Here is a 24,398-nt window from a genome sequence, read left to right on the forward strand (position 1 = left end):
GAAACATCAAAAGATTTTATTTGAAATTGAAATGTTTCAGTGGTTGGGGAGGGGGTGGAGCATGTGGCCCCAGCCCCTGGTCACATGATAGTCCACATGATCCAATAGGAAGGCAGAGGGGGCGGCAGTTATCCCGACCCCCAGTCACATTTAAGCCACACGACTACAAGCATGGTAGAAGTGGAGGGGCCAAGCACTATCCCTGACCCTTGGTCCTATGATAAACCCATGTGATCGATAGTGGGGGTGTCGGAGCTGGGGGGGGTGTGGCCGAGTCCCTGGCCACATGACCAAGAGTGGAGCTGGAAAATCGACACTAAGGAATTATTGAAGTAAAGAGGTGATAAAATGCACTTTTTTCAAGGGAATTTCTGCTGCTGCCACACTAATTTATCACCTATAGGTTCTATCAAAGGGGAACTTTGTTTCCTAGTTAGCCAATTTTCCCAATTTACAGGACGGATAGCAAAAAATATGTTCCAAGAGGCCTAACTTGGCCATTTTTCATTCCTTTTGAGCCTAAGAAGATCCTACACAGGGGTTTTTCGGTGTTTTGGACACAATGGAAACAATATTTTTGTGATTTGAGCATTGTAAGTTAGAAAATTTTTAGAGGAAATTCCTTTTGTGTTGTAGATAGAGATTGTTTTTGACATTTTGAGGCCATATGGAGACCTTTTTTAGCATGGAAAGAGATTAGAAAAAGGTTCTCAAGTATTCCAGACACATCTATAACAATTATTTCTTCATTAGAGCAACCATTTTTTCAGTCTATTCTCAGTATGATTGTCGAAAAATACCATTTCAGCAATTCATTATGAAGTAGTTGAATTTGTACTTGCTTTTTTATCTTAGAATGAGTATGAGGGAGTCAACTTATGAGTGAGATTTATCTAAAGGAGAATGTTTCTTTGAAGGAGAGACGTTGCCACTCTAGATGGAGCTTTACTCTATGAGTCAAAAATTTGTAATGTACTCCTTTTGTTGCTGAGATCAATAAAGCGGCCTAGCCATTAGAGTAAGGGTCCGAAGACGTAGACCGGGAGGGATGAAATCCATTATCACATAATTGCTCTCTCCTTAATTTTTACCATGTTGTATTTTATGCGATTTTGTTTCATATTTAAGCTCATTTAAAACTTACCATTTCACTTTTGAATAAGTTACGATTTATGTGACTATTTGAAGACCCAAATCTTGCAAAGTGTCAAAGGACGATCGATTTTCAGATCAAGGATGCTATAATTGATCTTTATTCCATTACCAATATATTTTGTAAATGTTGGAAGACGGATATCCAATCTCTACTATTAAAAGACTAATATAAGCATATGTCTTCCTATCTTTACATTAGATCCACTACAAAAACAATATACCAATAGAAATTAGTCTACAAAAAACATTCCATATAAGTTCTAGGCTAGAATATCCACAAAAGAAACAATTTGTTGAATTGTTGTGAAAGCATGTTGATTCATATCCATTTGCATGTGAATATACCAATATGAAAGAATTTGTTCTAACATTTGCACCCATAATATATATACAACGGGAACTTTCCACCATATTTAACAACCCTAACATTAAATAAAACTTTTAATGCATAAGATAGTGAAAGTATTTATAGAAATTATTAAAGATGAATTTTATCTATCTCATATTAATTAGTCATTATATATCACTCTTTATTGTAGTTTTCATGAAAATTGGAAACTAATGAATTTTTGTGGAATACATAGACAAATTTTTAATTATCCGGATACCTTAATAAAGAAGAAGTATTTTCTTTTTTGATAAATTTGATAAGTATAGTAAAAATAAAATAATTTCCTGAGAATCAAGAAAATAATATCTTTAACTACCCACTCATTAAAATAAGAAAAAAAATAGTAAAAGAAAAAAAGGTTAAATAAATCATTAATTAATACCTAATTTTATAAAGTAAAAGAAACACCTTTTAAATGATTAAAAAAAAAAAAAACAAGTTGGAAACCATTAAGAAAGCAATGAGCTGCATATTGTAGTTAAAAATAACAAATATTATATAAAACAAGTTATTGTGAGCATGTTTTATTTAATACCCACTAATAAAGTAGTGAGGTGCATATTGTGGTTAAAAGAAACAAATATCATAGAACGTAGTGAATTGTGAGCATTTTTTATTTAACATATTCTACTATCTAAATTATGTTTATAAAAATAATTTAACTAATTTACCATATTTTTTTGTTATTGTTAATTAATTATTGAATCAATTAATTAAACTAGTCTAGATTCATTTTAACATCAGATCTATCAAACACCAAGAGGGATCAAATATTTTGAGATGCAAATCTACTTTTTGAGTGCAAAATTTGAGGAAAGGTTAGCACCTTAAGAGGTATGGATCTAGGTTGGTTTCATTCATGTGCAATCATACAGAATTTGTTGAACATCTAATTAATCTGATCATTTTGAATATGCTAAATATGTCTAAGATTAATTTGGTCAATTTAGTTTAAAATTTTCTTAGTTACATCAGTTTGTTGAGATGAGAGAGATTGTTACTAACTTAATGATGAAAAAAGATGAAATACAAATTTTGAGTGCAAAGTTTCAACATAACAATTTTGATTCATAGAAAATGTGAATAATAAGAATATATTCAATTACAAACAATCTTGATTGTGATCAATCTGAAACTATTTTCTTCTATTGTTCCTATTGTCACACATATTAGTTTTTCTATTTTCTCATATTGATCATATGAAAAGAGTAGCTGGAATCATAGACCATTCAAATATTTAACTCGAGCTACATAAACAACATACCTTGTCTTTGTTGCTCTGCAATATTAATAATAGTTTTCTCCAAAGTCAATAATTGTGAATTATGGAGTGTTAAACCCCAAATAATTTTCAATGGTAGTTATTTTATATTACCACGTTTGGATGCAAAGTAATTAACAATGTTGAACGATGGAAAATGGGAATAATAAGAATGTAGCCAATTCTAAATAATTAGCAATTTCAAGAAGCAAACATTTCGAGTAACCAAACATTTTATTTAGGATGAGAATTCCAGTATTGTATTTATGGTTGAATTACTGTAACATATAAGTCAATGCACGTTATGAATAGTTTTTATGCACTTACATTGAGAGAGAGTGTGTATGTTTTGAGGGTTAGAAGGAGAGACAAGGGAAGATGGAGATATAGATGGGGGGGTGGGGGAGAGGGAATAAGTGAGAGGCAAAGACAAGGAGGTAGAAAGAGATATAGATCTAGAGAGAGAAATTCTGGAGAGAGAAATGTTAGAGAGAGAGAAAGAAGGGGAACAGAGAGAGGGGGGTGAAGGGAGGGAGGGAGAGAGAGATAGATAGATATGGAGAGAGAGTGTGTATGTTTAGGGGGTGAGATAGAGAGATAGAGAAGGAGAGGAAATGGGAGATAGAGATATGGAAGGGGCAGAGATGTGCTTACACTAAAATCAATGCACACTATTAATATAATTACTTTGAAATTAATGTACATCATACATCCAGTGGCATCAAATCAGAAATCAACATCTACACTAAGATCAATTCATCTAGTGCAAACAATCAAATAGGATTAGAAATCAACATCTATACTGAAATCCATGCATCTAGTGAAAGCAATCAAATAGGATTAGAAATCAATATCTAGGCTAAGACCAAAGCATCTAATGCAAGCAATCAAATATCAGTAGATATCAACATATACGCTAAAATCAATACATATACTATAAGGTATTAAATAGGATTAGAAATCGGCATCTACACTGATATCAATGCATCTGGTGCAAGTGATCAAATATGATTAGAAATCAATATCTACACTGAAACCAATGTATCTTGTGCAAGCAATCAAATAGGAGTAGAAATCAACATCGACACTTAAATCACTGCATCCAGTGTAAGGTATTAAATATGATTATAAATCGACATCTACATTGAAATGAATGCATATAGTGCATGCGATCAAATAAGATTAGAAATAAACAACTACATTGAAATCAATACATCTATTTTAGTGAAAATCCAAAATATTCATGACTTTCTAGATCTAACTTCTATGTCTGTATTTGTCGATGTTTGTCTCTTTCTTCTTCCCTCTCTCTCCATCTTCCATTTTTTGTCTATCTCCCTCCCCTATCCTTATCACTCTTCCCCTCCCTCTCTCCCTTGTCTCTCTCTATGTGCCTCTCCCTCCCTTTCTCTATCTTTCTCTTCTTCCCTCTCTCCCCTTGCCATCTATAACTATACCTCCCTCCATCTCTCCTTATTTTCCTCTCTATCTCAGCCCCCTAAACACATGTCATGCTCTCTATCTCTCTCTCTCTCTTTGCCCCATCCATCTATATCTCTATCTCCCATATATCTCTCTTCCTCCCTCCCTCTCTTTTCCTGTCTCTTATACCCTCTTCCCTGCCCCATCTATATTTGTATCTACCCTTTCCTCTCCTTCTCACCCCCAAAGCATGCACACTCTCTCTCCATATCTATCTATCTATCTATCTCTCCATCCCTCCCTCTTCCTCTCCTTGTCTCTCTTCACCTTCTCTCTCTCTCTCACACACACACACACAAACAGACTCTCCATCTCTCCCTTTCCACTCCCTCTTGACCTTTATCTCTCTATGTCTTTCTTCCCCTTACAACTCCCTCTCTCTCTCCTCTCTCTCAATTCCTCTCTTTTTTTCCTTCCCCTCTCTCCCTTTCTCTCCCACCTCCCTCGATCTCTCCCCCCATCATACACTCTCTCTCTCCACCCTCCAACTCTGTCACTATCTCCTTCCCTCTCTCCCTCCTCTTTCTCTTCCTTTCTCTCTCTCATTGTCTCTGCCACCTCTATGTCTCTCGTCCCCACTCTATTCCCTCTTCCATCTCACTCTCTTTCTCAAATATGATCCCGTTATATTGTATCTAAGAAAGTATATAAATTAAAAAAAAAACATAAATGGTGTTAAAATATTAAACCTATATTTGGATCAATCATGTTAAAAATATACAATAATAAAAAACTTAAAAGAATCATGCACTATCTTTCCTCTATCATGGTTAATTACTTTTCTTTCTCACTTCGCTTAGATCCTTGGTTAATATGCATATATCCTAGTTCTTTATAATATTGTTTATATTATATAAATTTCACATATGTATATATAAAAGTATTCTCATTTTTTAATTTATTAAAACCTCAATTTAATCTCTATGGGAATATTGTTAGTAGTTGTGAGGATGTAGGGTTTTAGATATACCTCAAAAGTAATTATAATCTTTTTTCTCTTAGATTTAATTGAAAAATGTTATAAAATTAAATTAAAATAAAGTATTTGTAAAATATTTTGATTTTGAAATAAGTTATGTTTTTTAGGCATGTGGTATTGTTAAGCCATGATATTGGGCCATGACATTTTAACAAAATATTTAAAAGCCTAGATCCATAAGATAATAATAAAATGTCTAGATGGTCCATGGTATTGATAAACCATGGTAGTATCCCATGGTATTATAATTTTCTTCCCTCCTCTCCCTCTCTTTCTCTTGTGAGTATTAGCCTATGGTATTGTAAAAAAACCCGCGTTGAAGTTAATAGTATCCATGGTAAATATTAAATCTATAGATGGAAAACATCTATTTTAATTATTACAAATATATTGATTACAATGGAGTTGTCATTAAAAATGTTTACTTACATTACATTTCTTACATTATATCTACACATGTGCCCTATAGTGGGTTGTAGAGTAACTCGGTGAAAGAAGTGAATTAGGTGAGGGGAAATATTATATAAAATACAATATTTATTATATGTTACCCAATATTTATAACCACCCCCACCTAGCCAAGGGTAGGGGCAATACTAATTAAAAAGTAATATTATTAAATTTTACCTAATATTTAGGGTCACAGCCCACCCTAAATATTACATTCTACTCAATATTTCCACTGACTCCTACGAATTTTATAGTTGAGTGTCTTTACTTTTAAATCACAAATATAAAGAAAAATTACAATAAGAAGTTGATCCGTTGAGGGGAAATATTGGGTAAAATGTAATATTATAGTATTATATTTTATCCAATATAACTTAGTGAAAATTGGATGGAGGTGTCCGCTTGGTGTATCTCAAGTGGTGATTGCATGAAGTCTCACCTCAAAGCGGGGTGAATAATGGACATGTAAACTCAAAAATCGGAGAGTCCTAACAAGCTTACAGAAAAAATAAAAATTGGATGGAGGTAAGCAAAAACATTAGATAAAATGTAATAATTACATTTTTTCTTAATATTTCCCCACCTGTGCCCAGTGCCAACATATCGATAAAAAGTTTTACCTTCATAGTCTACATGGATTCAACACCATAATTTTATACAACTAATTATGTATCTAAATATCACATAAAAGTAACATGAACCTAGGCTAGTTTAATCCCCCTTAAATAGATTATATTCTAGAGGAATTCCATGAGTCAATAACATGGATTTTTAAAACCATGGGTCAATACCATGAGTAATTTTTTTTTTTTTTCTCATTTAATTTTTATAGGTTTTTTTTTTTGATATTTTAATTTTATTTTCACCAAGTTACAATGTTTACATTACATTAAGTTACACATCTCTACAATATTTTAATTTATTTTGACCTAGTAAAAATTTTAACATTAGATTACTTTATGTTACACATTTCTAGCATACTATGACTTTACGTTACACATTTCTAGCATACTATAACTTTACGTTGCACATTTATAGCTTACTATAGACGTTACACATTTCTAGCGTACTATAACTTTACGTTACACATTTATAGCTTACTATAGACATTAGATCTCGGCTCAATGAAGAAATCAATGTAACGTTATTTTTTTTAAGTAACGTTATGCACAACATCTCTTGGATATGCATATATTGTTACGCACATCTCTTGAATATACATATATTAGCCGACACACACACACACACACACACACACACACACACATATATATATATAATGTAATGTTACATGACAAAATCTCCCTCATGTAATGTACTAGTGGCGTTAGCCACCCCACCAACTTCCATATCTTATAAGGGAAGGGATGGCATGGCATGCCGCCCACATCCACCAAAAGTGTGACAAATAATTTTAAATTAAGATGGGTATTTGTTAACGCTTTGAGACTTATCTTTGTTGTGGCTCGTTGATGCTAGTGGTCCGATACATTCAAGTGTGGAAGGATTGACTTAATGGAGGCCCTAAAAGTCTAGCCTTCAATCTCTATGATATAAATTTCTTGGTACATTTTATCTTCTATGTCAATTCACAAATAGAAAGTGCTTTCCAATAGAGTCTCGGACCATGGTGCTGTAAAAATATGAAATGCTTGGGAGTTATTGGGCATACAAGGGACATGAAAAATGTTCTTCACCTAATTATGAGACTGCAGGAAATCCTTTTTCTTTGTACTTAGTCAGTTTAGGAAGTAACTCGAGGTCCTTGGCTAACATAGTTGTTAGTCATTATTATTGTGTTTTGTTGCCTTCTCTTTGGCTTATGGAACCTCTCTCAATCTCTTTTAGATGTTGATTTTTATGGTCTACCTAGTTTACTTCAAATCATCTTGGGTGTTCTTCTGCGGTTTACATCTAGTGGGTTTGGCTAGGAATATAGGCCACTAGCCCCTAACACTCCTTTTCTTCATTATAGCCTTCAAAGGCTCATATTAGTTTGGGTGGGGTTGCACTATTAGTCTTGAGTTGGCCTTACCTGTGTACAGGGGCCTACACCACCTCTTAATTCCCTATGGTTGTGGAAAGCCACAACCCATAGATTATGTTTGTGTCAATTATTTTTTGAGATGTTTCTCCTCTCTGGTGATGCCAAATGCCCTTCTCATAAGGCATTTTGGTGAATTATATAAACTCTGGTGCTTTTTCTTTTTGGTAAGCCTCACCATGCCATGACATCATAGTCATGCTCTTGGGGGCGCTCGTGAGTTAGGAAATCAGAGACAGGAAATCAATATTTGACTTTTACCTTCTAAGTGAGTTTCTCACCCTACACAGGCAACACAAAACATTACTGGATTAACTCCTCAATGGAAGGCATGAAATTGAAACACATATATTTCTTTCATAAATAACCATCAAAGGACCTAATGACATATGTAGGATATCTTGGTTCATCTTCAATGGAACCAATGATGCACACAGGAAAGCTTGGAATGTCTAGATGATCACTCACGCCATATGGAAAAACATGTACATTTTGAATTTCAACCTCCACCTCCCCTTGGCTCTAGATTGGAGTATCCTGTTCTCGTAACTTCATATGAATCCTAATAGTGATATGTTGTGTATTGATTTCTATGGTCTTTTCATTTTGTGTTCCTCTCCAGTTTTGGACTACCAACTTTTCTTGGCTTGGGATAATCATTTTTGAAAATTTCCTACTAACCAACAAATCTAATAAAAGTGAGGCCCAAAAACATTTATAAAAAAATAAACAAGGATATAATATTTCCTTATAAATAATAATTCCGATTCAAAAAAATATTAATTAAATAATTAATTAATAAATAATTTAGTAAATTAAAAATTATAGCTTTTTAAGTAAAGTGTGATACAATGAATCAACCCTTAGAAAAACAATAATAAAGTAAATTCAATTACATGTTATCATTATAAGCAGCAAATACTATATAAAGTAATTTACTATCATCATGTATATACAAAATATTAATTAGCAAATATTATGAATGCATTTATATAATACTAAATATATAAAGGGTCATATTTAAATTGGCCAAATGTTTTATTTTTACTTATTTTTTAAACAATTAAGAATTAAGACATGATATCTTATTTAAAATAACTTAAAAAAACTAAGAAACAAATATTCAAACTCGTATTATATAAAAATTAGATACAAAAATATAACAATGTTAACGTATTTACATAATAGTAAAAAAATATGTATCATAAGTTGAATTTTAATATAAGTAAGAGTAATAATTACTACAAGATAGTTCTTACTTTTCATGGTAATTAATTGATTAAAAGTTGTGTAGAATGCTAAGAAAACTCTTCATAATTAAATCTCTCCACATAATGAAATCTATCTGCACAAAACCCTTAACCCAAACCTCTCTACAAAGTGACCACCACTTCCGCATTATATACATGGACATGTGGGTCCCCATCGATCATGTTGGCCACAGTTTTGTGGAATTCCGAATGCCTTTGCATCTATATTAGCTAGGGTTTGAGGAAGAGAATGGTTTCCTCTTCAAACTAAAATTGGGAATAGAGATATAGGTCATACATCGAGGTCAACATTTATCTCTGCGAGGCTACATTTATATCCATACACGGTGAAAATATATTACATTTGTTCCAGATGCTAGTGGACTGTGTAGAGAGATGCGTCGCCATGGTTTATCATGGAATAGAGATATAGGTCATACATAGAGGTCAACAATTTTTTTGCGAGGCCACATTTATATTCATACATGGTGAAAATGTATTACATTTGTTGCAGATGCTAGTGGACTGTGTAGAGAGACACATCACCATGGTTTATCATGTCATGGTTATTGCTATAGTCTCCAAGAATATTTTTAGGGTTTCATAATATGCCACTAACAAAGAAGTGTGAATCCTTTGGTCACTTTGCATATATTCTTCATATGCTTTGATTCTTGGGGAGACAAGTGTTTCTAGGAAAACTAGTGTCTTTCCGAGCGACTAGCCCTCTAGGTTTGGTAGCTATCCTAGAAACAACAATTTAAAACAATTCATGATTTCTTATATGTATAATAGATAACAGAATGACAAAGGAACCAACCTAGATCTTCTGCTTAACTCCTTGCTTATCTCTCTCCCCCTTGACAAAACTCACAACTCCTCTCTGTACTTATCTCGCTTGGAGAGTACCAGTAGAAACACAGTAACAAAGAACCGTCAAAGCATCTTGATCTATTATATCATAATCATTACAAAATTAGAAATATAATGAACATACAATGGCATTAAAAAATAATAACATTCACAATTGCATAGTTATATGGAAGAAATCTCGAAGAACTTTATTAAATAGAGGGGAGAATTACAACCCAATTGTCTGATCTAGCATCATCTTCCCAGCATCAAGCCCTCTTCACCTCATGAAATAGCAAGATCACACCAACAATACAATGCTTTTTCCTCAAACTATCAGCACCTACTTGCAATTCACAATATTCCAGCCTCTGGATCTTATAGACGATGGATCCATTTATAGATGTGTGCAAGGGTGTGAGTCATCTCTGGGGTTTGATTAGTGTCATTCCAGTTGTTACATTTGGTTCCACAAGAGGGGAGATAACTGAAGTTTAGATCTCTTACTCATCCTTGGGCGAATTTAGAGAGGCAAGTGTTAGAAGGGAAGTTTCTAGAAGATTCTATGAGCATCCACTTAACAAACTGTCCCAAAAATTTGTCCATCCTCGCTCATCACACCCTATAGAAGGCCTCATCAGTATGCATCGCACCTAGCTAGTGTAGAAGTCAGTATGCATCACACCCTGACAATGGAGCAGTCAGTATGGTCCAATTTAGGCTAATTCTGGATGGTTTTTTAGGTGGAACTTTTGGGGAATGTTGTAATCAGATGACCATGTTCTTTTAGGGTATGAAACAACTCTTTTAGGGGTTAAAGAGCCGTAGTTTATTGACATATAAGATTGGGGTTGAAGTGACCAAATATGTCTATAACAGTTGCCCCCTAAAGCATGAAGTTGTAAATCTTTGATGTCGGGTGTAATTCTTTATCATGAGGATCCGAGGTTTTGAAACTAGAAGGTGACCTGTATAAGATACAATATAATACATCATCATAATATAATTTTCATGATCTAGCTGAGGCGGGCATTCCCATGCTTAGCTTTATAAATTCATTTCATGTACATAGATCAGATAGTCGTCGGCAGATGCAGACTGATGATTCTTCATATGTAGAGTCATCATCCTCGGTTTGGATGACCATTTGTGCAGCAGCTTTCTACATTTGATGTTTTTATATCGCTTAATATATTGCAACCCAGATGGATGAAACTAGATTCGGGTTCTTCAAACTCGTTCAATCTTTGCTTGATGTACAAGTCGATCCATGTGAAAATATGTTCTGAAGTCGAACATGGAAAGACATCGCTTGATTACCAGCTAATAATGTGAGCTGTTAACAGACGCGAGAGGAATCACCGATAATGATGATGACCCTCAAGGTACTACAATACAATTCACGTGGTGTGAATATATGATCATATGTCAAACACCATGCAAAATCTTTCAGTCGAAGGCCATTGATGTCAACCTATCGCTGAAAGTGAGAAACTTGCCATTAAGGCATGCAAGCTTCAAAGCTCTGCAAGGGTTGTTTCTAAGTCAATTTCTTGGGTAATGAGTTGATGTCGACAAGAAGTGACTCGTCGTAGGAGGGCCTTGATGTATCCCACATTTATGACACAAAATGAAGCAAATGATTTTCTGGAGGTGAAAATGATCTGACGACACAAGGTTCAGGAATGGCGGTCATGAAAAATGGAGGTTGCAGGTATTGCAGTGGATGAGGCATTAACTGGATGGTGAATTCTCTACTGAATGACACCTCTTGAACATATCGGTGACACTAAGATGGATTAGTAGCATTAACCCCAAAATGGATGGTGTTAAGGACAAATGGTGAAGTGACCAGTGAACGGAATAACCCAACCCAACTCAATCATGGTGATGGAGTGAAAGTGTCATGTTCAAGAGCGACCTGCTACCATAAAGTTTTCAAGTTTTCTTCCCTTTTTCCCCAGTAATTTCTTACCAATACCCCTTTATTTTTTTCAAGCTTGAGGAGGATAACATATGCTTGTTCTATAATTCTCCCTTCGGGAGAACCTGTCGCTATGTTTTAACGAGTCTAGTGACAGTGAAACTCGTTCTTGTCTAGGTGGACAAGTTTGTTGCTATTGTTTTAACAGTTTAACGACAAAGATAGCTCAGTCCTTTTCATGTTTAGAGAGTTTGAAAAGGGACGAAAAGGAAACTCTGTCTCGTTTGGACGAGTTTGTTGCTATTGTTTTAACGAGTTTAACAACAAGGATAACTCGGTCCTTTTCATGTTTAGAGAGTTTTAAAAGGGACCAAAAGGAAACTCCAGTAGTTCTTTTTTGTAGGATAATCCCTTAAGTCCAAAAAAGATTAAAATAATACAAAAGGGATGACTTTTCAATCACTTTAACGAGCCGAAAAAGGCAAGCGCTCGAACTTTTTTGTAAGATAATCCCTCAGCTATGAAAAAGATTAAAATATATAGAAGGGATGGCACTTCCAATCACTTTAATGAGCTGGAAAGGCCAATTGCTCGACAATATTTTCATATTTAACGAGTCTGAAAAGGGTTTAAAGAAGGCTCATTTTTTAGGAACGAGTAGTGTTTAGGGTAGCAATTGGTTCTGGGTAAGTTGGAACTCCTTAAAAATGGTGATTTCAGGGAATAGGTTGGCTAACAGGACCACTCGTCGTAGTTGTTCCTCAAAATGGTAAACAACCAAGTGGAAGCGTATGATCGGCCAAAAGAATGGAGGTGATGAGAGTTACACAACCAAGGCTCAAAAGGCTGATAGCATGGCAATCACAAAGTTATTTACATGAAGATTCATTTTTTAACGAGCTTGAATCTTGGGGGAACTATGCTCGGTGTGGGTTTTGTTGTTTTTACAAGCTTGAAATGAACAAACATATGCTTGGTTTTTAGTTTTTCTTTTTATGAAACCTAGAAAATGACAAAACAAAAAGGCTAGAAAAGACAAAACTAAAAAGCTAACAAAATTTAAAAAGCTAAAAAGATAAAAAGCTAGAAAATGAAAATGAAAAAGGTTTGCATGACCCCAGCATGATGAAAAGGAGAGTCTCCAGTAACCCTATGGAAATCACTGTGGTTAAGCAGGATTGTTTCGTCTACAGAGCAGACAAAACACTTCCTTGGCTTTGTCTGCCAAATAGACAAAAGTGAATGGTGTGTCAGACCAATCACTTAACTTACAGGGAAATTCATATGGTAGGATGATTTCATCCACAGAGTAGACAAAACACTTCATGGGCTTCATCTGCAGCATAGAAAAAGGTGAATGGTGTCTTAGACCAATCACATAACCTATAGGGAAACCTATCTTTTTAGTTGGGTTCATTCACCAAATAGACAAGGGTGCATGCCCCTTAAGCTTTGCTACATTCATCGGACTACTCTCGGCAATCATGGGGATGGAATGAAGGTTCAAGAGACACTACTAATGTACAAGGACCATTTAGGGATGATGGTTGACTTGGAGCTATGTTTGAACCGGGAAATGAACGCTGGTCAAAAGTGACAATTTTGCCTTCATGCGGGAAACACATCACTCGGAAGAGTGTTGAAATGATAGCCTCCATGTTATAAACATAGTCACATCCAAGGAGTAGATTGTAATCTAATGGTCTTGGGACTACCATGATGTTCAGGTGAACGGTTTTCCTTCCCAAAGTTATCGGTAACATAGGAAGGATCCCTAACGGTTGGCTGGTTCCTTTGTTAAAGCCTAACAAATTTTGTGTAATAGGCATAAGTGATGGCAAACCAAGCACTTTCCAAGCAGTTGAGGAAAGGATACTCACTGATGCCCCTTCATCTATGATAGTGCCAGACACAATCATTTTGTAAACTTGTACTGTGATCTAGAATGGCACGTAAGATGGAAGGCGGGATCTTGCTAGTCGATTCCAATCAAAGGAAGTGACTAGACTGCTTGGAGGGGGTACCGAATAAACAGTTGAGTTAACCCCTTGAGTAGTGGGAATTGGGGAATTTTCGTCCTATTGTGAAGGAATGGGTGGATTTCCCCCAAGTTCATTCGACTTTGAAGTAACAAAAAGAATTTGAACGGTATCGTTCTTACTCTCTTCAAGAAAGGCATGGTCTTCTGAAGGTAAAATCGGGTCAACTGTCACCTCAACTTGTTGACTCTAGTTGGGTATAGACTCAAAATATTCACTCTCAGTGAGAGGTGTTTCGACCAACGGTTGAGTTATATTAGTGAAATTTTGAACTAGTAAAGGACTTGGGGAGAGTTTCCTGTATCCAGATGGGAGTTGCTGTGGTGAAGTAGGATGGTTATCCAAGACTCTTTTGGCTTCATCCAAAAAAGGACAACGGTCAAGGGTATGGTCTCCTTCACATAACCTACATGGAACTTTGACCTTTCCTTTCAGTCCATGAATTTCACTATTACTAGTTGATGGTGTACTGTCAACATGATCACCAAAGGTTGATGACACCTATCGGTGTGAATGGGGAGACCATTCTCTCAAGATCTGAGGAAGGCAAGGGCAGTCTCGAAGAAAATGGTCTCCTTCGCAAATTATGCAAGGGAATCTGGGTTTAGGAGATTTAATGTGCAGATTTTCACCAATTGATTCATGGTTGACCCCTTGCTGAATTGCTTCTTCTTCTTCTCCTTCCCTTTCTTCTTCTTCTCAGCCACCTGGTTACTAGCATCACTATTTTCACCAAGCGAAGAGGACGAAGGGGAGGGAGAAACAAACGAAGAAGAAGTTGAAGGGTCAACATCAGTATCAACTGGATGCTGATTTGATTACGGAGGAATCACGGTATTTTGAACCACAGAGGTTGAGAACAACCATATTAGCAGGCCAATGGTAAATCCCAGAAGGGAAAATGTGGCCATATGAGGAGCACCAATATTTCCCCAAGAATTAAAAGGGAAAACTAGTGTCTTCTCGAGTGAATATCCCTCTAGGTTTGGCAGCTATCCTAGAAACAACAGCTTAAAGCAATTCATGATTTCTTCTATGTATAATAGATAAGAGAAAGGCAAAGGAACCAACCTGGATCTTCTGCTTAACTCCTTGCTTGATCTCTCTCCCCCTTAACAGAACTCACAACTCCTCTTCGTACTTATCCCGCTTGGAGAGTACCTGTAGAAACATAGTAACAAAGAACTGTCAAAGAATCTTGATCTATTATATCATAATCATTATGGAATCAGGAATATAATTAACATACAATGGCATTCACAAATAATAACATTCACAATTGCACAATTATATGGAAGAAAACTCGAAGAAATTTATTAAATAGAAGGGAGAATTACAACCCAGTTTTCTGATCCAGCATTATCCTCTGAGCATCAAGCCCTTTGCACCTCATGAAATAGCAAGATCACACCAACAATACAATGCTCTTTCCTCAAACTATCAGCACCTACTTGCAATTCACAATATTCCAGCCTCTGAATCTCTTAGATGAGGGATCCATTTATAGATGTGTGCAAGGGTGTGAGTCATCTCTGGGGTTTGATTAGTGTCATTCCACTTGTTACATTTGGTTTCACAAGAGGGGAGATAACTGAAGTTTAGATCTCTTACTCATCCTTGGGTGAATTCAGAGAGGCAAGTGTCAACAGGGATGTTTCTAGAAGATTCTATGAGCATCCACTTAGCAAACTGTCCTGGACATTTGTCCATCCTCGCTCATCACACCCTGTAGAAGGCCTCATCAGTATGCATCGCACCTGGCTAGTGTAGAAGTTAGTATACATCACACCCTAACAGTGGAGCAATCAGTATGGTCCAGTTTAGGCCAATTATGGATGGTTTTTTAGGTGGAACTTTTGGGGAATGGTGTAATCAGATGACCATGTTCTTTGAGGGTATGAAACAACTCTTTCAGGGGTTAAAGAGCCCTAGTTTATCGACATATACGATTGGGGTTGAAGTGACAAAATATGTCTATAGCAACATGTCTAAACTATTTATACAAAATCAATTTTGAATTAAATATAATTGTCGAGGATAAATGGTGATAAAGAAAATTGTGAAATCTTTTCATCGTGGCATCCTAGTCTTGAAACCGGCAACTTGAGATGTTCATTCGTATCACCTCCTTTTCACATTGGGGTTGGAATTTCTTGTATTTTCCAATGTAATTCTTGGAAATATGTAATTTCAAATCTCTTTCCATGTTTGAATAGTCGCTTTAGACTAGGTAGAAGAATCATTACTCGAGGGCTCAGTTTGCATGCGCTGAAGTTTCAAGCCAAGCTCCAAGAAACCAAATTTTAAGTCTTGGAATTTTTTATCCATTTGTATTTTGGGGTTTCTCTTCTTCTACAATAGATCCATCCCTGGGAATCTCTATTAGATTTCATTGGTTATAATGTTCCTTCAGTGTGATGTAAGATAGAGAAGGATGTCATCATGATGATTACATGGAAGGTCCGACGTGTAACCCTCCAAGAAAACTGCTTTTGATGCAGCATGTTCCTCTTTTAGATGTCATTGGAAAGAATGTTCATTCAAGGTTATGTGAGATAGAGTGGGTTGTCAGCATGGTGATTAGAAAATTGCTATTGATGAGGAATCCTGCCAGGAAAACTGTTATTAGTGAGGGAGCAACATCTGAATGATCATCTAGGGGAAGCTGAGCACTTGCATCATTCCATCAATCCTCTGCCTAGGAAAAGCCCTTCCTCTTGTGCATGCACACATTATTTGACCATATAAATATAATAAGGTTTGCATCATGTTCCAGCAAATGGATGGTGGTATTCTGTGGTATTACAAATAGTAATTGACGTGTAATTGGTGGATTTATGAACATGTTTTGAGCGAGAAGAAAGCTAGAATTTTTATATGATTTTAATTCTTCAATAAAATGTGAATCACCTAGGATTCCACATAACCACATCTAACGATCCCCAAGCAAGACATTCAATTGAATTGTAATAACTATTTCTTGGTGGTGGTAAGCCATCCCTTATCACAATGAAACAATAGAAAATGATTCTAGTTCATAAATTGTGTGCGGAGGTGTGGAGAAGGGAGTATGTGTGGGAGAATGATCACCATTAGTAGCTCCACACTCACGAACTAAAATCGAGAGCCTGACTATAGAAATATATAAATTATTTCCTAATTCCACTTATATTTATAATTATAGGGCCTTTTAGTACATGTAATCTAATTTGGCCCGGCTGTGACCAAACATATGTCCAAATGACATATAATACTAAACGAACATATATTCATGTCAATTGTTTTCTAGATAGAGATAGAATGGCCTAAAGAGAAGTGGGTCTTACCTTCATACTAGTAGATGAAAACCTCTAAGACATTTGGTCTTAGGCTCTCGTTTCAAGCTACCCTAGTGAAAAACTAAGCCAGTAATCAAGCTAGCATACCATGAGTGAGACAACCAACTAGGGGATTTCGTTAATGAGTTGACCAGATTAGAATCGTGTCCTCATGCTGTCTACATGGGTGTCTCACTAGACTTCCTCTTGTTGGGTTGCGAGTGTTGGGTTGGAAAATGTAACTCCTACTTGTCTCATTTGTGATTCTTACTAAGTAAAGGAGTATGTTCCTAGTAGCTAGGATCTATTTCCTACATTGGTGTGTGGTTGAGATATTCTCTTAACCAACAAATTTTGTGTGCATGTATATATGTAATTACATTTGAGTAATGAACATTGATATTATCAGAATTTATCATGGTATTAGAGCCCTGAGGGCCTGGCCCCTCGTGGGCTTGGCCTACCTTGGGCTGAGGAAACTTGGCTCGTCCTCGGTTGAGGAAATAAAATATTATTTTTTATTTTTTATATTTTTTGGTTTGCTTATTTATTTAGGCCCGCTGGAGGAGCGTTTCAAGTCTTTCTATGGTAGCGAGAGCATCAGTGGATCCTAATCGGTGGTGGGGGCGGGCCAGTGGATTTTTGGAAAGTGGTGTGGTGGATCGGTGGATCTACATTTGATTGTTGGCATTGAGAACAACATTGTTGTGTTGGCAGCCGAGTTTAGTTGGAAACTCACTAGGATGGTGGTGCTATGGATCCATGGATGTTGTTGCTCGTGAGTTGGCAACGCGCGACAGGAGATTTCTAGTGTGGTGGATTGCAGATCGTTGGTGTCTTGGATTGGACAACCTTTGGGTTCATCAAATCAAGGTAGAGCGAGTTCTACATGCAGGCGCTTTCGTGGCCGCAGAGGGATAGCATTGAACCTGCTACCAATTTCAAAGAGCTCATCATCTTCATCGAGCACCGATATTATGGGACTTTGATGCCCTTCAGCAGCCTAGATGAGGCATACGTGAATGTGGGTACTCTGGGCTATTACATTGCTCATCAAGCCTTGGCAGATTACGCAATTCTCATCACTGATTTGAAGAAAAACCTATTAGCCAACGATTGTATAGTGGTGGTCTTGGGTAGATACTACAACGGAATGTTAGCCACGTGGATGCGATTGAAGTACCCGCACATCAAAATCCACCAATGAATAGAGTGCATAATATAGAACTAAGGTGCTTTCGTACACTATGGGAACATATCTCCAATTCTGGTGTGTTGAGGTGCTAAGCATAGCGCAACGTGAGGAGTTTGTATTCTGATATTGCTTGAACAATGTGGCGAAGGGAACTCCAACATTCCAAATGCTATTATGGCCATTCAAAGAGACGGGGATGATGGCACGATTGTTTTCCTTTTCTCATCCATCCTGTTGTCGGGACAATAGGCTAGATCTTGAATAAGGTGCTACCTCTTTGGGGGCAGAGATGCTACAACAATTTGCTGCAAGGGTTTGGCCTTCACTGCAGCAGAAGCATAATTGTAATTGTAATTTCGATTGTGGTTGTAATTGTCATTATTGTTATGATGGTTCCTGCAGGATTCATTGTTGGAATTATCATAAATGGTGAGTGCGTGCAATGGACGATGCAACCAGGGCTTCTGGATAACTTCACCGTCATTTGATTCCTCATCGACATGGTGCCCCAACTATTGAGGAGAAGGAAAAGGAAGAGGTAGGGCATTGTGCTCTGGAAATATTTGGTGGCTATTATGTGCCTATTTTTTGTCGGGTGTGACCTCGGAGAGGTGTTGAGGAGGACGAATAGTCAGGGAATTGGGAAGTTCCCTCACGATCAGTGCTGCCTCAAGCTGCTAGAATTTGTTTTTTGGTTTTGCGGTGATCTCGATCGATTTGTTGTGAACGAGTAGTTGTGATCAAGCTACTCGAGGTTGCATACTAGTCGGAAAGAGAGCTGAGTGCTAGTGATCGAGGAGTTGAGGTCACCTGTGGTGCAGGGTGGAGCAACGTACATCACCAAATACATAGCTATGTGTTCTGCTTTAGAGGCCATGGGAATTGTTGCTCATTTTTTAACATGGAGAGAAGTTGCAGCATGGTGAGCAGCTGAATGTGCAAGAGAGTGGCCGGTTGTGCTGATGAACGTGCTCTGACGACACAAGGTTCAGGAATGGCGGTCATGAAAAATGGAGGTTGCAGGTATTGCAGTGGATGAGGCATTAACTGGATGGTGAATTCTCTACTGAATGACACCTCTTGAACATATCGGTGACACTAAGATGGATTAGTAGCATTAACCCCAAAATGGATGGTGTTAAGGACAAATGGTGAAGTGACCAATGAACAGAATAACCCAACCCAACTCAATCATGGTGATGGAGTGAAAGTGTCATGTTCAAGAGCGACTTGCTAGCATAAAGTTTTCAAGTTTTCTTCCCTTTTTCCCCAGTAATTTCTTACCAATACCCCTTTATTTTTTTCAAGCTTGAGGAGGATAACATATGCTTGTTCTATAATTTTCCCTTCGGGAAAACCTGTCGCTATGTTTTAACGAGTCTAGTGACAGTGAAACTCGTTCTTGTCTAGGTGGACAAGTTTGTTGCTATTGTTTTAACAGTTTAACGACAAAGATAGCTCAGTCCTTTTCATGTTTAGAGAGTTTGAAAAGGGACGAAAAGGAAACTCTGTCTCGTTTGGACGAGTTTGTTGCTATTGTTTTAACGAGTTTAACAACAAGGATAACTCGGTCCTTTTCATGTTTAGAGAGTTTTAAAAGGGACCAAAAGGAAACTCCAGTAGTTCTTTTTTGTAGGATAATCCCTTAAGTCCAAAAAAGATTAAAATAATACAAAAGGGATGACTTTTCAATCACTTTAACGAGCTGAAAAAGGCAAGCGATCGAACTTTTTTGTAAGATAATCCCTCAGGTATGAAAAAGATTAAAATATATAGAAGGGATGGCACTTCCAATCACTTTAACGAGCTGGAAAGGCCAATTGCTCGACAATATTTTCATATTTAACGAGTCTGAAAAGGGTTTAAAGAAGGTTCATTGTTTAGGAACGAGTAGTGTTTAGGGTAGCAACTGGTTCTGGGTAAGTTGGAACTCCTTAAAAATGGTGATTTCAGGGAATAGGTTGGCTAACAGGACCACTCGTCGTAGTTGTTCCTCAAAATGGTAAACAACCAAGTGGAAGCGTATGATCGGCCAAAAGAATGGAGGTGATGAGAGTTACACAACCAAGGCTCAAAAGGCTGATAGCATGGCAATCACAAAGTTATTTACATGAAGATTCATTTTTTAACGAGCTTGAATCTTGGGGGAACTATGCTTGGTGTGGGTTTCGTTGTTTTTACAAGCTTGAAATGAACAAACATATGCTTGGTTTTTAGTTTTTCTTTTTATGAAACCTAGAAAATGACAAAACAAAAAGGCTAGAAAAGACAAAACTAAAAAGCTAACAAAAGTTAAAAAGCTAAAAAGATAAAAAGCTAGAAAATGAAAATGAAAAAGGTTTGCATGCCCCCAGCATGATGAAAAGGAGAGTCTCCAGTAACCCTATGGAAATCACTGTGGTTAAGCAGGATTGTTTCGTCCACAGAGCAGACAAAACACTTCCTTGGCTTTGTCTGCCAAATAGACAAAGGTGAATGGTGTGTCAGACCAATCACTTAACTTACAGGGAAATTCATATGGTAGGATGGTTTCATCCACAGAGTAGACAAAACACTTCCTGGGCTTCATCTGCAGCATAGAAAAAGGTGAATGGTGTCTTAGACCAATCACATAACCTATAGGGAAACCTATCTTTTTAGTTGGGTTCATTCACCAAATAGACAAGGGTGCATGCCCCTTAAGCTTTGCTACATTCATCGGACTACTCTCGGCAATCATGGGGATGGAATGAAGGTTCAAGAGACACTACTAATGTACAAGGACCATTTAGGGATGATGATTGACTTGGAGCTATGTTTGAACCGGGAAATGAATGCTGGTCAAAAGTGACAATTTTGCCTTCATGCAGGAAACACATCACTCGGAAGAGTGTTGAAATGATAGCCTCCATGTTATAAACATAGTCACATCCAAGGAGTAGATTGTAATCTAATGGTCTTGGGACTACCATGATGTTCAGGTGAACGGTTTTCCTTCCCAAAGTTATCGGTAACATAGGAAGGATCCCTAACGGTTGGCTGGTTCCTTTGTTAAAGCCTAACAAATATTGTGTAATAGGCATAAGTGATGGCAAACCAAGCACTTTCCAAGCAGTTGGGGAAAGGATACTCACTGATGCCCCTTCATCTATGATAGTGCCAGACACAATCATTTTGTAAACTTGTACTGTGATCTAGAATGGCACGTAAGATGGAAGGCGGGATCTTGCTAGTCGATTCCAATCAAAGGAAGTGACTAGACTGCTTGGAGGGGGTACCGAATAAACAGTTGAGTTAACCCCTTGAGTAGTGGGAATTGGGGAATTTTCCTCCTATTGTGAAGGAATGGGTGGATTTCCCCCAAGTTCATTCGACTTTGAAGTAACAAAAAGAATTTGAACGGTATCGTTCTTACTCTCTTCAAGAAAGGCATGGTCTTCTGAAGGTAAAATCGGGTCAACTGTCACCTCAACTTGTTGACTCTGGTTGGGTATAGACTCAAAATATTCACTCTCAGTGAGAGGTGTTTCGACCAACGGTTGAGTTATATTAGTGAAATTTTCAACTAGTAAAGGACTTGGGGAGAGTTTCCTGTATCCAGATGGGAGTTGCTGTGGTGAAGTAGGATGGTTATCCAAGACTCTTTTGGCTTCATCCAAAAAAGGACAATGGTCAAGGGTATGGTCTCCTTCACATAACCTACATGGAACTTTGACCTTTCCTTTCAGTCCATGAATTTCACTATTACTAGTTGATGGTGTACTGTCAACATGATCACCAAAGGTTGATGACACCTATCGGTGTGAATGGGGAGACCATTCTCTCAAGATCTGAGGAAGGCAAGGGCAGTCTCGATGAAAATGGTCTCCTTCGCAAATTATGCAAGGGAATCTGGGTTTAGGAGATTTAATGTGCAGATTTTCACCAATTGATTCATGGTTGACCCCTTGCTGAATTGCTTCTTCTTCTTCTCCTTCCCTTTCCTCTTCTTCTCAGCCACCTGGTTACTAGCATCACTATTTTCACCAAGCGAAGAGGACGAAGGGGAGGGAGAAACAAACGAAGAAGAAGTTGAAGGGTCAACTTCAGTATCAACTGGATGTTGATTTGATTACGGAGGAATCACGGTATTTTGAACCACAGAGGTTGAGAACAACCATATTAGCAGGCCAATGGTAAATCCCAGAAGGGAAAATGTGGCCATATGAGGAGCACCAATATTTCCCCAAGAATTAAAAGGGAAAACTAGTGTCTTCTCGAGTGAATATCCCTCTAGGTTTGGTAGCTATCCTAGAAACAACAGCATAAAGCAATTCATGATTTCTTCTATGTATAATAGATAAGAGAAAGACAAAGGAACCAACCTAGATCTTCTGCTTAACTCCTTGCTTGATCTCTCTCCCCCTTAACAGAACTCACAACTCCTCTCCGTACTTATCCCGCTTGGAGAGTACCTGTAGAAACATGGTAACAAAGAACTGTCAAAGAATCTTGATCTATTATATCATAATCATTATGGAATCAGGAATATAATTAACATACAATGGCATTCACAAATAATAACATTCACAATTGCACAATTATATGGAAGAAAACTCGAAGAAATTTATTAAATAGAAGGGAGAATTACAACCCAGTTTTCTGATCCAGCATTATCCTCTGAGCATCAAGCCCTCTTCACCTCATGAAATAGCAAGATCACACCAACAATACAATGCTCTTTCCTCAAACTATCAGCACCTACTTGCAATTCACAATATTCCAGCCTCTGGATCTCTTAGATGAGGGATCCATTTATAGATGTGTGCAAGGGTGTGAGTCATCTCTGGGGTTTGATTAGTGTCATTCCACTTGTTACATTTGGTTTCACAAGAGGGGAGATAACTGAAGTTTAGATCTCTTACTCATCCTTGGGTGAATTCAGAGAGGCAAGTGTCAACAGGGATGTTTCTAGAAGATTCTATGAGCATCCACTTAGCAAACTGTCCTGGACATTTGTCCATCCTCGCTCATCACACCCTATAGAAGGCCTCATCAGTATGCATCGCACCTGGCTAGTGTAGAAGTTAGTATACATCACACCCTAACAGTGGAGCAGTCAGTATGGTCCAGTTTAGGCCAATTATGGATGGTTTTTTAGGTGGAACTTTTGGGGAATGGTGTAATCAGATGACCATGTTCTTTGAGGGTATGAAACAACTCTTTTAGGGGTTAAAGAGCCCTAGTTTATCGACATATACGATTGGGGTTGAAGTGCCAAAATATGTCTATAGCAACATGTCTAAACTATTTATACAAAATCAATTTTGAATTAAATATAATTGTCAAGGATAAATGGTGATAAAGAAAATTGTGAAATCTTTTCATCGTGGCATCCTAGTCTTGAAACCGGCAACTTGAGATGTTCATTCGTATCACCTCCTTTTCACATTGGGGTTGGAATTTCTTGTATTTTCCAATGTAATTCTTGGAAATATGTAATTTCAAATCTCTTTCCATGTTTGAATAGTCGCTTCAGACTAGGTAGAAGAATCATTACTCGAGGGCTCAGTTTGCATGCGCTGAAGTTTCAAGCCAAGCTCCAAGAAACCAAATTTTAAGTCTTGGAATTTTTTATCCATGTGTATTTTGGGGTTTCTCTTCTTCTACAATAGATCCATCCCTGGAAATCTCTATTAGATTTCATTGGTTATAATGTTCCTTCAATGTGATGCAAGATAGAGAAGGATGTCATCATGATGATTACATGGAAGGTCCGACGTGTAACCCTCCAAGAAAACTGCTTTTGATGCAACATGTTCCTCTTTTAGATGTCATTGGAAAGAATGTTCATTCAAGGTTATGTGAGATAGAGTGGGTTGTCACCATGGTGATTAGAAAATTGCTATTGATGAGGAATCCTGCCAAGAAAACTGTTATTAGTGAGGGAGCAACATCTGAATGATCATCTAGGGGAAGCTGAGCACTTGCATCATTCCATCAATCCTCTGCCTAGGAAAAGCCCTTCCTCTTGTGCATGCACACATTATTTGACCATATAAATATAATAAGGTTTGCATCATGTTCCAGCAAATGGATGG

General features: G+C 37.2%; 1 pseudogene; it reads right to left on the reverse strand.

Moving 5' to 3' along the window:
* Window positions 1-24,398, reverse strand: part of LOC149175544 (uncharacterized) — a 102,020-nt pseudogene that overhangs the window by 77,077 nt on the left and 545 nt on the right.

Source organism: Pinus tabuliformis, chromosome 4_1 (assembly GCF_031772625.1).
Source record: "Pinus tabuliformis cultivar Carrire ecotype Pingquan chromosome 4_1, CPIR1, whole genome shotgun sequence".
NCBI classification, from domain to species: Eukaryota; Viridiplantae; Streptophyta; class Pinopsida; order Pinales; family Pinaceae; genus Pinus; species Pinus tabuliformis.